The following is a 12,942-nucleotide window of genomic DNA, read 5'->3' as shown; positions in this document are numbered from 1 at the left end:
CCTCAACAGATACAAAAATATTGAAATTGTCCCATAAATCCTATCAGATCACCATGGACTAAGGCTGACCTTCAATAACAACATAAATAATAGAAAACCAACATTCACGTGGAAAGTGAACAACACTCTTCTCAATGACACCTTGGTCAAGGAAGGAATAAAGAAAGAAATTAATGACTTTTTAGAGTTTAATGAAAATGAAACCACAACATACCCAAACTTATGGAACACAATGAAAGCATTTCTAAGAGGAAAACTCTTATCTCTGAGTACCTCCAAAAAGAAACTAGAGAGAGCACACACTTGTAGCTTGACAACACAACTAAAAGCTTTAGAACAAAAGAAAGGAAATTCACACAAGAGGAATAGATGGCAGGAAATAATCAAATTCAGGGGCAAAATCAACCAAATGGAAACAAGAAGATCTAGTCAAAGAATCAACAAAATGATTAGCTAGTTCTTTGAGAGAATCAACAAGATAGATAAACCCTTAGCCAGACCCACTAGAGGGCACAGGGACAGCATCCTAATTAACAAAATCAGAAATGAAAAGGGAGAGATAACAATAGATCTTGAAGAAATCCAAAAAAAATTAGATCCTTCTATAAAAGGCTATACTCAACAAAAATGGAAAACCTGGATGAACTGGACAAATTTCTAGACACATACCAGGTACCAAAGTTAAATCAGGATCAGGTTAAAGATCTAAACAGTCATATATCCCATAAAAAATAGAAATATTCATTAATAGTCTCCCAACCTAAAAAGGCCCAGGTCCAAATGGGTTTAGTGCAAAGTTCTATCAGGCCTCAAAGAAGATCTATTTCCAGTTCTGCACTAACCATTTTACAAAATAGAAGTAGAAGGTACTCTATCCAATTCATTCTATGATGCCACAATTACTCTGATACCTAAACCACAGAAAGACCCAACAACGATAGAGTATTTCAGACCAATTTCCCTTATGAATATCGATGCAAAAATCCTCAATAAAATTCTCGCTAACCGAATCCAAGAATAGATCAAAACAATCATCCATCCTGACCAAGTAGGTTTCATTCCAGGGATGCAGGAATAGTTTAATATATGGAAATCCATCAACATAATCCACTATATAAACAACTCAAAGACAAAAACACATGATCATGTCATTAGATGTGGAGAAAGCATTTGACAAAATCCAACACCCATTTATGATAAAAGTTTTGCAAAAATCAGGAATTCAATGCCCATAACTTAACAAGATAAAATCAGTCTACAGCAAACCTGTAGCTAACATCAAAGTAAATGGTGAGAAACTGGAAGCATTCCCACTAAAATCAGGGACTAGACAAGTCTGCCCACTTACTCCTTACCTATTCAACATTATACTTGAAGTCCTAGCCAGAACAATTCGACAACAAAAGGAGATCAAGGGGATACAAATTGGAAAAAAAATAAGTCAAAATATCACTATTTGCAGATGATATGATAGTATATATAAGTGACCCAAAAATTCCACCAGAGAACTCCTAAACCTGATAAACAGCTTTAGTGAAGTAGCTGGATATAAAATTAACTCAAAAAAGTCAATGGTCTTTCTCTACACAAAGGATTAACAGGCTGAGAAAGAAATTAGGGAAACAACACCCTTCTCAACAGCCACAAATAATATAAAATACCTAGGCTTGACTCTAGCTAAGGAAGTGAAAGATCTGTATGATAAGAACTTCAAGTCTCTGAAGAAAGAAATTAAAGAAGGCTTGTGGACGTTGTACATCGTGGTGCGGAGCCTAGTGCGCACCACGATGTACAACGTCCACAAGCAGGGATCCCACAATACCTCTCCTGGGCATGTATCCAGAAGATGTTCTAACCGGTAAGGAGGACACATGCTCCACTATGTTCATAGCAGCCTTATTTACAATAGCAAGAAGCTGGAATGAACCCAGATGCCCCTCAACAAAGGAATGAATACAGAAAATGTGGTACATTTACACAATGGNGTACTANTCAGCTATTGAAAAGAATCAATTTATGAAATTCCTAGGCAAATGGATGTACCTGGAGGGCATCATCCTGAGTGAGGTAACCCAATCACAAAAGAACTCACATGATATGTACTCACTAATAATTCGATACTAGCCCCAAAACTTAGAATATTCAAGATGTAGGATACAATTTGCGAAGCACAGGTGACTCAGGAGGAACAAAGAGCAGGGTGTGGATGCTTTGCCCCTTTTTAGAATTGGTAGTGGAACGCCCATGGAAGGAGTTGCAGAGATGAAGTTTGGAGCTGAGATGAAGGTGTGGACCGTCTAGAGACTGCCATATACAGGGATCCACCCTGTCCATAATCAGCCTTCAAGCGCTGACACCATTGCATACACTAGCAGGATTTTGCTGAAAGGACCCTGATATAGCTGTCTCTTGTGAGACTATGCTGGGGCCTGGCAAACACAGAAGTGGATTCTCACAATCAGCTATTGGATGCATCACAGGGTCCCCAATGGAGGAGCTAGAGAGAGTACCCAAGGAGCTAAGGGGATCTACAACTGTATGGGTGGAACAACAATATGAACTAATCACTGCCCCCTGGAGCTCAGGAGCTTGTGTCTCTAGCTGTATATGTATGAGAGGATGGCCTGGTTGCCCATCAGTGGAAAGAGAGGCCCACTAGTCATGCAGACTTTATATGCCTCAGTGCAGGGGAACGCCAGGGCCTAGAAGTGGGCGTGGGTGTGTGGGGGAGTGGGAGAGGTTGTGGGTGCCTTTTGTTCTAGCACTGGAGATGTGAATGATGAAAGTACCTAATTTTTAAAAAAGAAAATGATTCTTTAGTCTTATAAAGCATATAAAATATATTTGTTCATAGTATTATTATATTTACTCTTATAATATGACATGCATTCCTTATAAAACCAAATATTTTCCTTATATAATACAATTCTCTATATATATTTGTCACAAATATCTTTATTACTGATTGAATTCTGTATTTTTCTGGTTTCTGTGTGATAAGTATTAGTTATTTCTTATGGAACTTTTGAACACTGTATGTTCACTCTTTTTAAAATTGAAGTCATTGCAATATTGACATAAATATAATATAAAGGTTAGCGTTTGACTCTAAGGACAAATTCATGTACTTGATGAAAGAATAAACTCTTATTTCTATGAGCAGTAAGAAATAGCATTTAAGCAATGCCTGGAAATTTTATTTGTACTTCTATTTCTTAGAATAACAGTATTAAATCTGTTTGGCTCTGGGTAAACGCAGTGTGCTTGAAGGACTTCTTCAATTTCACAGCACAGCTTGGTAGTATTCAAAAACTCTTACATGCACACACTTCTCAATGAATCATATTACTTAAAGAGCTATTGGGAAATAAAATCCATAGAGGAATGATCCTCAAATTGTCTGCTTATATTTTCTCTTCTCTGACATCAGTAGAAATTTGGTCTTTGCTCTACAAGTATAGCCCTATAATCCACAATAGTACATGCAAAGCTCCAAGAAAATAATTGCAAACTCAGGGTGGTTTATAATATTACATCTTAGGAGCTCCCCTAGCATGAAAAAGATGAATTCCTACTTTTTGAATGACTAATACTTATGTACATATGTGTACCCAAATAAATAAAGATAGGCTAAGAGTTTTATGTAAAAATTCTGTATTTATATTTTCTACTTTTTACTAGACAAGGTGTTTGTTATTTGAAAGTATGTATGAAAGAGCAATTACTCTCAGGATGAAAAATGTAAAAGAAATGTCTAGACAAAAATTAATATTTCATGTAAAAGGGTCAGTGACTGGGTATGTAAAGCAAATTACCTTAAATAAGTGAACTTGAACTTGTCATAAACGAATGCACAAAGAAAGCATGTTGCCATACATTGTATAAAAGCAAAAGCATACAAGTTCATTGTTAGGAACACTGTTTTCTGTCACAATTTTACTTAAGTAACAATTTTCTGGCATTTATTTACTCAAAAGAATACGATTTTCATAAAATGTTTCTCAGTAGCCATCAACTAAAATATGTAGGCAATAAATGTAATTATAAATTAAATAAAAGTAATTGTTTCAATTACCAAATTGTAAAATTCATAATTAATGAACTTTGATGATGGAATATTATAGAGACAATTATAAAAATACCCTGAGTAGTAAATTAGAATTTACCATAGCTCATTAGCTTTCAAATATTGATCAACTATATCCACTGGGGAAATTATATTAGTAAACTGTTGGCAACATGTTCAAACAATTCTTGATCCTTAACAACAACAACAACAAACAAAGAATTTTTCTAGTAAGTATAGTATCCACTCAGGTGACAGCAGATGCTGGCAAGGATGTGGACAAAGAGGAACACTCCTCCATTGTTGGTGGTATTGCAAGCTGGTTCAACCACTCTAAAAATCAATTTGGTGGTTCTGAAAGACCCACAACATGAGGACTCCACCACGTTCTCACTCAGGAGAGGCGACACCCCAAAATCACCCACAAGAAATGGTCTTGCTGCAACTTGCAAGAGGATTTTTATTCAAGAGCGCTCTCGGGCCCACGGTCATACACCACGCAGGGGCAGAGGACTGTGGCGCCCCGAGTAGCTGTATAAGGGGGTATTTAAAGGAAGAAACCACAACTCAAGGAAGTGGGGAGGGGGTTGTTGGAAAAATACCAAAGATACCAGTTAAGAGTCACAAGGAAGTGCAAAGTCACAAGAGTCACAAAGAATACCTGGTAATTGTTCTAGGTTAACTCTCAGTTTCTAAGAGCCCCTAACAATAGCACATTTGCATAGCAGGTTCCGGTAATGGTCAGGGTGACTTTCTTTGAATGAACACTCTTTGAACCCAGGAAGCTTGTGGGTGGAGGAATGTTGCTATCTGATTAGCATACCTTGGAGAATTAAGTCACAGAGGTCACTTTCCCAAGCCTAGGCCTAAAGGCCTAGAATTTTGCTTTTACTTTGCTATACTTCTTCATTTCCTCAAAATTTGGACATAGTACTACCTGAGAACTCATCTATACCACTCCGGTGTGTATACATAGATGATGCCCCAACATGTAATAGGACATGTTCATAGCAGCCTTATTTATAATAGCCAGGAGCTGGAAACAATCCAGATTTCCTTCAATAGAGGAATAGATACAGAAAATGTGGTACATTTACATAATTGAGTACTACTCTGCTATCAAATACAATGGATGTAAGAAATTCTTAGACAAATGGATGGTACTAGAAAATATCATCTTGAGTGAGATAACCCAATCACAAAGGAACACACATGTTATGCAGTTATTGATAAGTGGATTTTAGCCCCAAAGCTCAGAAAACCCAAGATATAATTCACAGACCACAAGAAGCTCAAGAAGAAGGAAGACCAAAGTGTGGATGCTTCAGTCCTTAGAAGGGGGAATAAAATACTCACAGGAGCCAACACTGAGACAATGTTTGGAACAGAAACTGAAGGAAAGGCCATCCAGAGACTGCCCCACCTAGGAATCCATCCCATATACAGTCACCAAATGCAGACACTATTGTGGATGCCAAGAAGAGCATCCTGACAGGAACTGGATATAGATGTCTCCTGAGAGGCTCTGCCAGAACTTGAAACATAGAGGCATATGCTTGCAGCCAACCATTGGACTGAGAACAGCATCCTTAATGGAGGACTTATAGAAAAGACTGAAGTTTGAAACCCCATAGGAAAAACAAAAACATCAATTATTCAGATCTCCCAGAGCTCCCAGGGACTAAACCACTAGCCAAAGAGTACACATGAAGAGAACCATGCCTCCAGCCATATATGTAGTGGAGGATGGCCTTGTCGGGCATCAATGGGATGAGAGGCCCTTGGTCCTGTGAAGGCTTGATGCCACAGTGTAGGGGAATGACAGGGTGGGGAGGCAGGAGTGGGTGGGTGGATTAGGGAACATCATCATAGAAGCAGAGAGAAAGAAGATAGGATAGGGTTTTTTCAGACAGGAAATCAGGGGATAACAGGAAAAAGGGGATAACATTTGAAATGTAAATGAATAAAATATCCAGTAAAATTGTAGAAAAAGAAAATTTGAAAGTGATAGTTGTTATAAAATCTCATTTACTTCAGTGTTTTGAATGATAATGGTCCCATAGGAGGAACAATAATATGGACTAACCAGTATCCCCAGAGCTCCCAGGGACTACACCACCAACCAAAGATCATTCATGGTGGGACTCATGGCTCCAGCTGCATATGTAACAGAGGATATCCTAGTCAGACATCAATGTGAGGAGAGGCCCTTGGTGAAGTCTCTATGCTGCAGTGTAGGGCAATGCCAGGGCCAGGAAGCAGGAGTGGGTGGGTTGTTGAGCAGGGATTGGAGAGAGGGGATAGGGAGTTTTTGGAAGGGAAATCAGGAAAGGGGATAACATTTGAAATATAAATAAAGAAAATATCCAATAAAAAAGAAAAGAAAAGAAAAGAAAAGAAAAGAAAAGAAAAGAAAAGAAAAGAAAAGAAAAGGGTCCCAATAGGCTCAAATGGAGTAACACTGTTTGAAAAAATTAGGACTGTGGCCTAGTTGGAATAGCTGTAGCCTTGTTAGAGGAAGAGAATTATTGGGTATGAGGTTTGAAGTTTCAGAAGATCAAGCCAGGCCCACTGTATCTCCCTCTGCTGCCTGCCCATCTAGATCTAGAACTTTCGGCTACCTTTCTAGCACCATGTCTAAATATCTGCATCCATCCTTCTGCCATGATGATAGTAGAATTAACCTCTGAAGCTATAATGCAGCCCCAATTAAATGTTTTCCTTTCAATAGTTGCCATGGTCATTTCTCTTTACAACAATTGAAACCTTAAGTTAGTGACAAGAAATAATTAATAACCTAGTATGAATTTAAATTATTTTCATAATTAAAAATTATATAAAGGAATGAATGGAAATAGTATTTTTCTACTTTAATAGTAAATATTCTTATGAATAAATTATATGGTGAATAAAATATCAATGTATAAAAGGGAAATTGTTTTTAAATAATATATCTTTAAATATAGATGTTATTATAAAATAATATCCCAAATTATAATGATCTCAGAATATTATTTTACTCTAAAACAATTTAAGTAGTATAAATATTAATGTATCCTGAGGAGATATCACTGGTACACAACTAATTACAAACCATGAAATCTAAAGCTATTGAGTGTGACATTTACACTTTTTGAAACGTCAAATGTAATTGTTAACTGTACTAATGGTTATTTTCCAATGTGTATTAGATTATGAGAACTATTATAGAAACTTCTGAAAATTATATATATATATATATATACATACATATATATGTATATGTAATGTGTATATATGTATATGTATAGTTTAAAGGAGTTACCCTATAATGTGGGGCAATACCTCTTTCAGACACCATAAGTTATCAAAACAAACAAATAAACAAACAAACCAGTAATGAATATAGGTTAAAATTTTCAATTTGTTGATCAATGGTGTCCTATAAACACACCTCCAAATACAACAGACAATTCCTTTTCTCCTGGTATCCCTCCAGAATTTGATGGTAAAGCCATATTGTAGAACACACCACATATCTGAATCATAGGGTATGAAGAAACCAAGTTAGTAGTGATCTGTAGGCCCCATTTCTACTCAATAGTTTTCATAGAACTAAAAGTTTATGTGCATGCTATCATGGTGAGAAGAGTAATCAGTAGTCTTACCAAGCTATAAATTCCATAATCTATAGTAAGAGCTGACCTAGTGAGATATGCCCACTGGTGTAATGCTGTCACAACCACTTTCTGGTTGGATTTAAATCCAGCTTCAGTAGCTGGAACACATGTCTGGTAATATTAACTAGTTCAAAACTCCATTGCTGTCCAGGTCATAGTCATTGAGGGAGAACCTGGGACTATTATTCTGCAAAATGGACATAAAATAAACTGTCTCCAATGATGTTAACTTTACACCCACAGAATTGGGGTACTTTCAACATTCATCAGAGAAGTTTCATTTTGTTAGTCAAAAATCTCAGTGTAAATAGAGGAGGGAATCATAAAGTCCCATCCTTATTTGAGGATCACTTTGCTATCAATGGCTGTTTGGGGGAGCATAAGTATGTTTTCTTTAGGGATTGAGCCATGGGATGATTCCAAACTCATGTTCATATAGGCACCAATGAATGAAATAATAAAATCTTTTGGGTACAAAGCAAAAGAGCAAATATGAAGTGAAGTGTGGGTAAATAGAAGAGGAATTGGAGCAAAGATAAGGGAGAACTAATTTGACCCAAAACTATATCCATGCATAAATTTAAATAAAATATTTAAAAATAAACCTTGAATGATCTTTTCCTAAATATCTTCATTGAGCAATAACTGAATTTACCTATATAATGTCTGTAGTTCAGTTTGCAAATTTCAACTAACTTCAACCCTATTTGTTGAGGCAGAATACAAGGAAATGTTAATGAAATAAAGGATTTAAATTTGTAAAACCAACAAAATTAAGGCAGAATATTTCATCTGGCTGAAATACTACAATATTTGAGTGACTTGAATAAATATTTTTTTCATTCAAGATACACAAATGTTTAAAACACACAACTAATCCAAACTATTGCTGAACATTTTTCAATGTGGTCATTTTGAAAATAAAAATAGATATTAGGTATTAGAAAAAATGAAAAAAGTTTGGAAGATCATTTTTATTATTTTTTGTTGTGGTGCCAATATACTTAACAAAAATTCAACCAAGGAAATGATTTATTTTGGATTACAGTTTCTGGTAGAGTCTATCCTGAGAGTCACTGTATCAAGAGGAGGAGAGGGCTGGGGGAGTTCACATTTAATTTATAGTCAGGAACAAGAGAATGAAGGATGTTGATGCTCAGGTCACTTTCTTCTTTTTATTTAGTCCAAGACCCAAGTCCACTGAAGAGTGTGACCCTCCTTTAGGTTTGGTGTTAAATGTACATGTAATGTTCTAATTTAGCTGAAAGGACGTGACATTACTGATACATATATGAACTCATAGTAGCTGTAGCTGGCATATGATCACATCAGCCATCATGCCAATATGGACTAGGGGGAACACTCTGCAGTCTTCTCCCCTAACTGAGAAGCTTTTGGTAGTTGATAATTTCTCAGAGAAGTATAGTCAGTTTATTTTGAGGATGCTGTTGCTGGTAGGTTTACTGTGTTACAGTGGATGGCTCCACCCTCATTGGCATATGATCACCAATAGTTGAACTAAGGGGGATATCTAAATAATTAAATATCTAGATAACTCCACATTGGCATGCCCAGAGGCTTGCCTCCTGGAAGGTTCTGGACCCTGTGATGTTGACCCCAATTATTAACCACCTATAAATTGCCGTATTATTCACAAATAGGGAAATACCTAAATTAACATAGATGATTTAAAGGATAAAACATGGTATACTCATACAATTAATTTATTATTCTGTACTGGGGACAAAAGGAGTTCTATGATGGGAAATATGGATGATTTTGAAGAATTGTTACTAGATGGAATTAGGTAGCATTAGCAGGAAAAATACCACATTACTTGACTTATATAGTATGTCCTCAAGAGTCAAACTCATTGAAAGGTGGAGTGGAACAGAAGTTGTAAGAAGTTATGGGTTATGGCAGAGTTGAATCACAAAGTAGAATGGTATAAATTTTCCATTACATATGACAAATAAATTCAAGAGATATGCTACACGATAGCATTCTATAGTTAATATTGTATTGCACATCCAAAATTTTAAAGAGATTAGACCTAATTTTAAGTATTCTTACCACAGTAAAACAAATAACACATGGAAAAGTGTATTGGTACTCTACAAATGAATGTGTTCCTACTGAAAGTAGTAACAGAAAGGCCATGGCTATTTACAGCTAAACAAAAGACAATGACGGCCTTGAAAGAAAGGAAGTAATCTCCAAAAATAAATTTAGAAAATCAGCTGGATGTATGAGGGCAAAATATTTAACCTGTGAAATGTTTTTCTAGTACTTCTTAAGTTATACTCTGACTACCTAAATTAATGCTATGAGGAGTCTTAAAGGCAGAATGAAACAATACTGTGATAGGATTAAAAAAAAAAAACAAATGCTGGTTGGCAGTATTCCCATTAAATAATGTGATTTCATTTCAGTATAAACACATTTCTTAAATACATAGAAGATCTAGTCATTTATGAAATAGTAGGTACCTAAAGTATGAACTTCACATGGGAAGTATATATTTACACATACACACACATATGCACATATATTAGTAGATAACAAACTGGAATTAAAAATTAAGTTCCTGAGAGCATATTTTTCTAATTTAGTTTAAAACATGTTATTTATGACTTATGGGATATACTGTTTTAGATATTGCTATATCATTATAGTTGTTGGCATACAATTTTTTCTTCCCTAGCATGTAAGCAAATAGAAAGCATGTTTTAAAGATACCATACATTTATTAAATATTCTGCAAATATCTATTAAAGTTAAGGATCGTGTATGTAGGTACTTTCTATATGCTTTTTTATCATTTTGTATCAATGTCAAACAACACACAGCCAGCTTTATTTGAGTTTACTTAATAGTGTTGAGAGCATCCTGATATAAAATAATGAAATCTAAACACAGTGTGAAATCAAAACACTTCTAAAAGAGTAAGCTAGAGTTATCTATTGAGAATAGTGAGAAAGTTCAAATCTCTAAGGAGCTCAAATAAGTCTCCCAGCCTGAAAGCATTTTCAGGATTTTTTTTTCTCCTAGGCAATATGAATTGTATGTTTCCCAGCATGCTTCTAAAACAGAGTTAAACAGGTTACAGCTTATGAGTTAAATAAAACCAGCTAGCATTTTTTCATGACTAAGAAAGTTTCTATTTTACAATTTTAAAATGGACTATGGAAAAAATCAAAATTCAATATCCATACGTATAGTTTTATTGAAACCCATTGGTATACTAGTTGCAAATAAAGCAACTATTGATATTTATTTTATTTTAATATTTATTGTATATGCTTTTATAGAAAAGATATATTTACCTGTATTCAAATACATTCACTAAATTCATTTTCAGAATATGCATCAAGAACACCTAGTAAAGACTAAAATAACAATTATTATCATATTTTAAACATCAATAGTTTGATTGAATATAATGCAAACAAGGCAACCAATGATAGAATAAGGTAATGTTTGAATTTCCTGTTTTTTTCCTTAAAGCTTTCACTTTGAGACATGAAAAAAAAAATCCTTATTGGTATTCTTAGAAAAGATACACATAAACACAGGATGAAAATAACCCAATTAGAACCATTGATGCTTGTCAACTCATGTTGAAATAGAAGTTCTACATGTCTGACTTGCTAAGTGACTGAAATTAATGGATTAGTATTCTTCCTTCTTACTTGCACTCTCCCTCAAGAGAATCCACATCAATCTCTTCATAATCCTTGTCTAGGGCAGCCATGTGTTCAAGTGCCTCAGAGACCTCCCCCTCCTCTTTGCCTTTGTCCACATTCCAGTGCAAAAAGCTACATTTAGCATACTTGCTGTTAAACGTGTGATCAAACGTGTGGTATAGGTAAGCCCAAGCCTCAGTCATTGCTGTGCTATTGCTCAGCATGCACACAAATACATTGTCCAGGTTTCTACCATGTACCATATGGGGAATGGTAATTAATACTAACTCTGAAGCCAGAAGGATACAAGTCTACAAACTGAATGCTGTGCTAGGTCTTCATGATTGCAGTGGAAGCACTGACATCTTTGGGAACCAAATCACTAATCCACAACAGGCAGCAATCCATGTAATTAGTCTAGGTAGAGTCACATTTATCCATCTGGTTGGCCAGCTCGTAACAACAATTGATGATCCCTGTTACAGAAACGTGCTCATGGTAGGCTCAATCAGCTTAGATGACAGGGGCATATGTGGCCAGAAGGAAGTGGATTAGAGGGTTGGGTGCCAGGTTCATTTGAAATTCTGTCAGATAAACATTCAGGGCCTCATCAAATCTGAGGGAAGTGGTGATGGGAGACATAATCTGAAGTATAGTTAAGGTTAGTGTAGGTAAAGTAAGTGTAGTTTGAGTACTCAATATTGATGTTCCTAAAACTGATACCTTGCATGGCCTCATTGTATACCATGAAGACATAATCAGATTGTTACAGGGTTGTGTGGTTAGTGAGTATGGAATTGTAGGGCTCAACAATGGCAGTGGAAACCTAGGGAATGGTTAATTGGAGAACCTCAGCTTGTACCTCTCTCTGTAATCAATAAAGAGCCATTTCATCTGCAAGGGGTAGGGGTGATCCTAGGGCCAGTTCCCCTGCAGTAGAAAACAGAGAATCACAGAAGACCTGCACATTTGTTATCCAGCTTGAGAAGTTGGTTCAAGACAAGGTCAGTGTTCTCTTTTCCAATAGTGTAGTGGCCACTGGCATAGTTAGTTAAACCATCTTTGCCTGTGATGAGCTTCTTAGGACAGAAGAGCTGGCAGTAGTAGGTACCAGTGCACAATGTATCAAAACTGTGGCTTCCATGTCCACAATCAGTTGAGTGCCCTGGATACATGCCTGCCAGTGCCTGGATCACTGAAGAAGGCATTGCAGGAGTCATCTCCTCCCAACAGTGGTCTTGTCATTTGGCATGTTGCCATCAGCTGGACACTATGTTCCAGGCAGTAGAGCTCCTCGCAGGCATTGTTGATATGGACACCAACCTGGCCAGTGTAGATGGAGATTCATTTACACATGGTAGCTAAAGGTTATGAGGCCAGGGACAGAAATGGATATTGGGCCTCAGTTACCATCTTCAACAAGGTAGGGGTCAGGGTAAGTGACACAATCTACTGTTGAATATCTTATAGTCCATTCACTGTATGGATTACGATGAACTTAATAGCTTTTAAACATCATTACTCCAGAAAT

At 36.2% G+C, this 12,942-nt stretch overlaps 1 protein-coding gene and 1 pseudogene across 2 annotated transcripts in view; both read right to left on the bottom strand.

The window, feature by feature from the left end:
• Klhl4 (kelch like family member 4) overlaps window positions 1-12,942 on the bottom strand; it is a 93,949-nt gene that overhangs the window by 44,909 nt on the left and 36,098 nt on the right. The window lies entirely within an intron of this gene.
• Window positions 11,390-12,767, bottom strand: LOC110287024 (annotated as a pseudogene).

This window comes from Mus caroli, chromosome X, assembly GCF_900094665.2.
Source record: "Mus caroli chromosome X, CAROLI_EIJ_v1.1, whole genome shotgun sequence".
NCBI lineage: Eukaryota > Metazoa > Chordata > Mammalia > Rodentia > Muridae > Mus > Mus caroli.
This window is presented reverse-complemented; position numbering and strand designations above follow the sequence as displayed.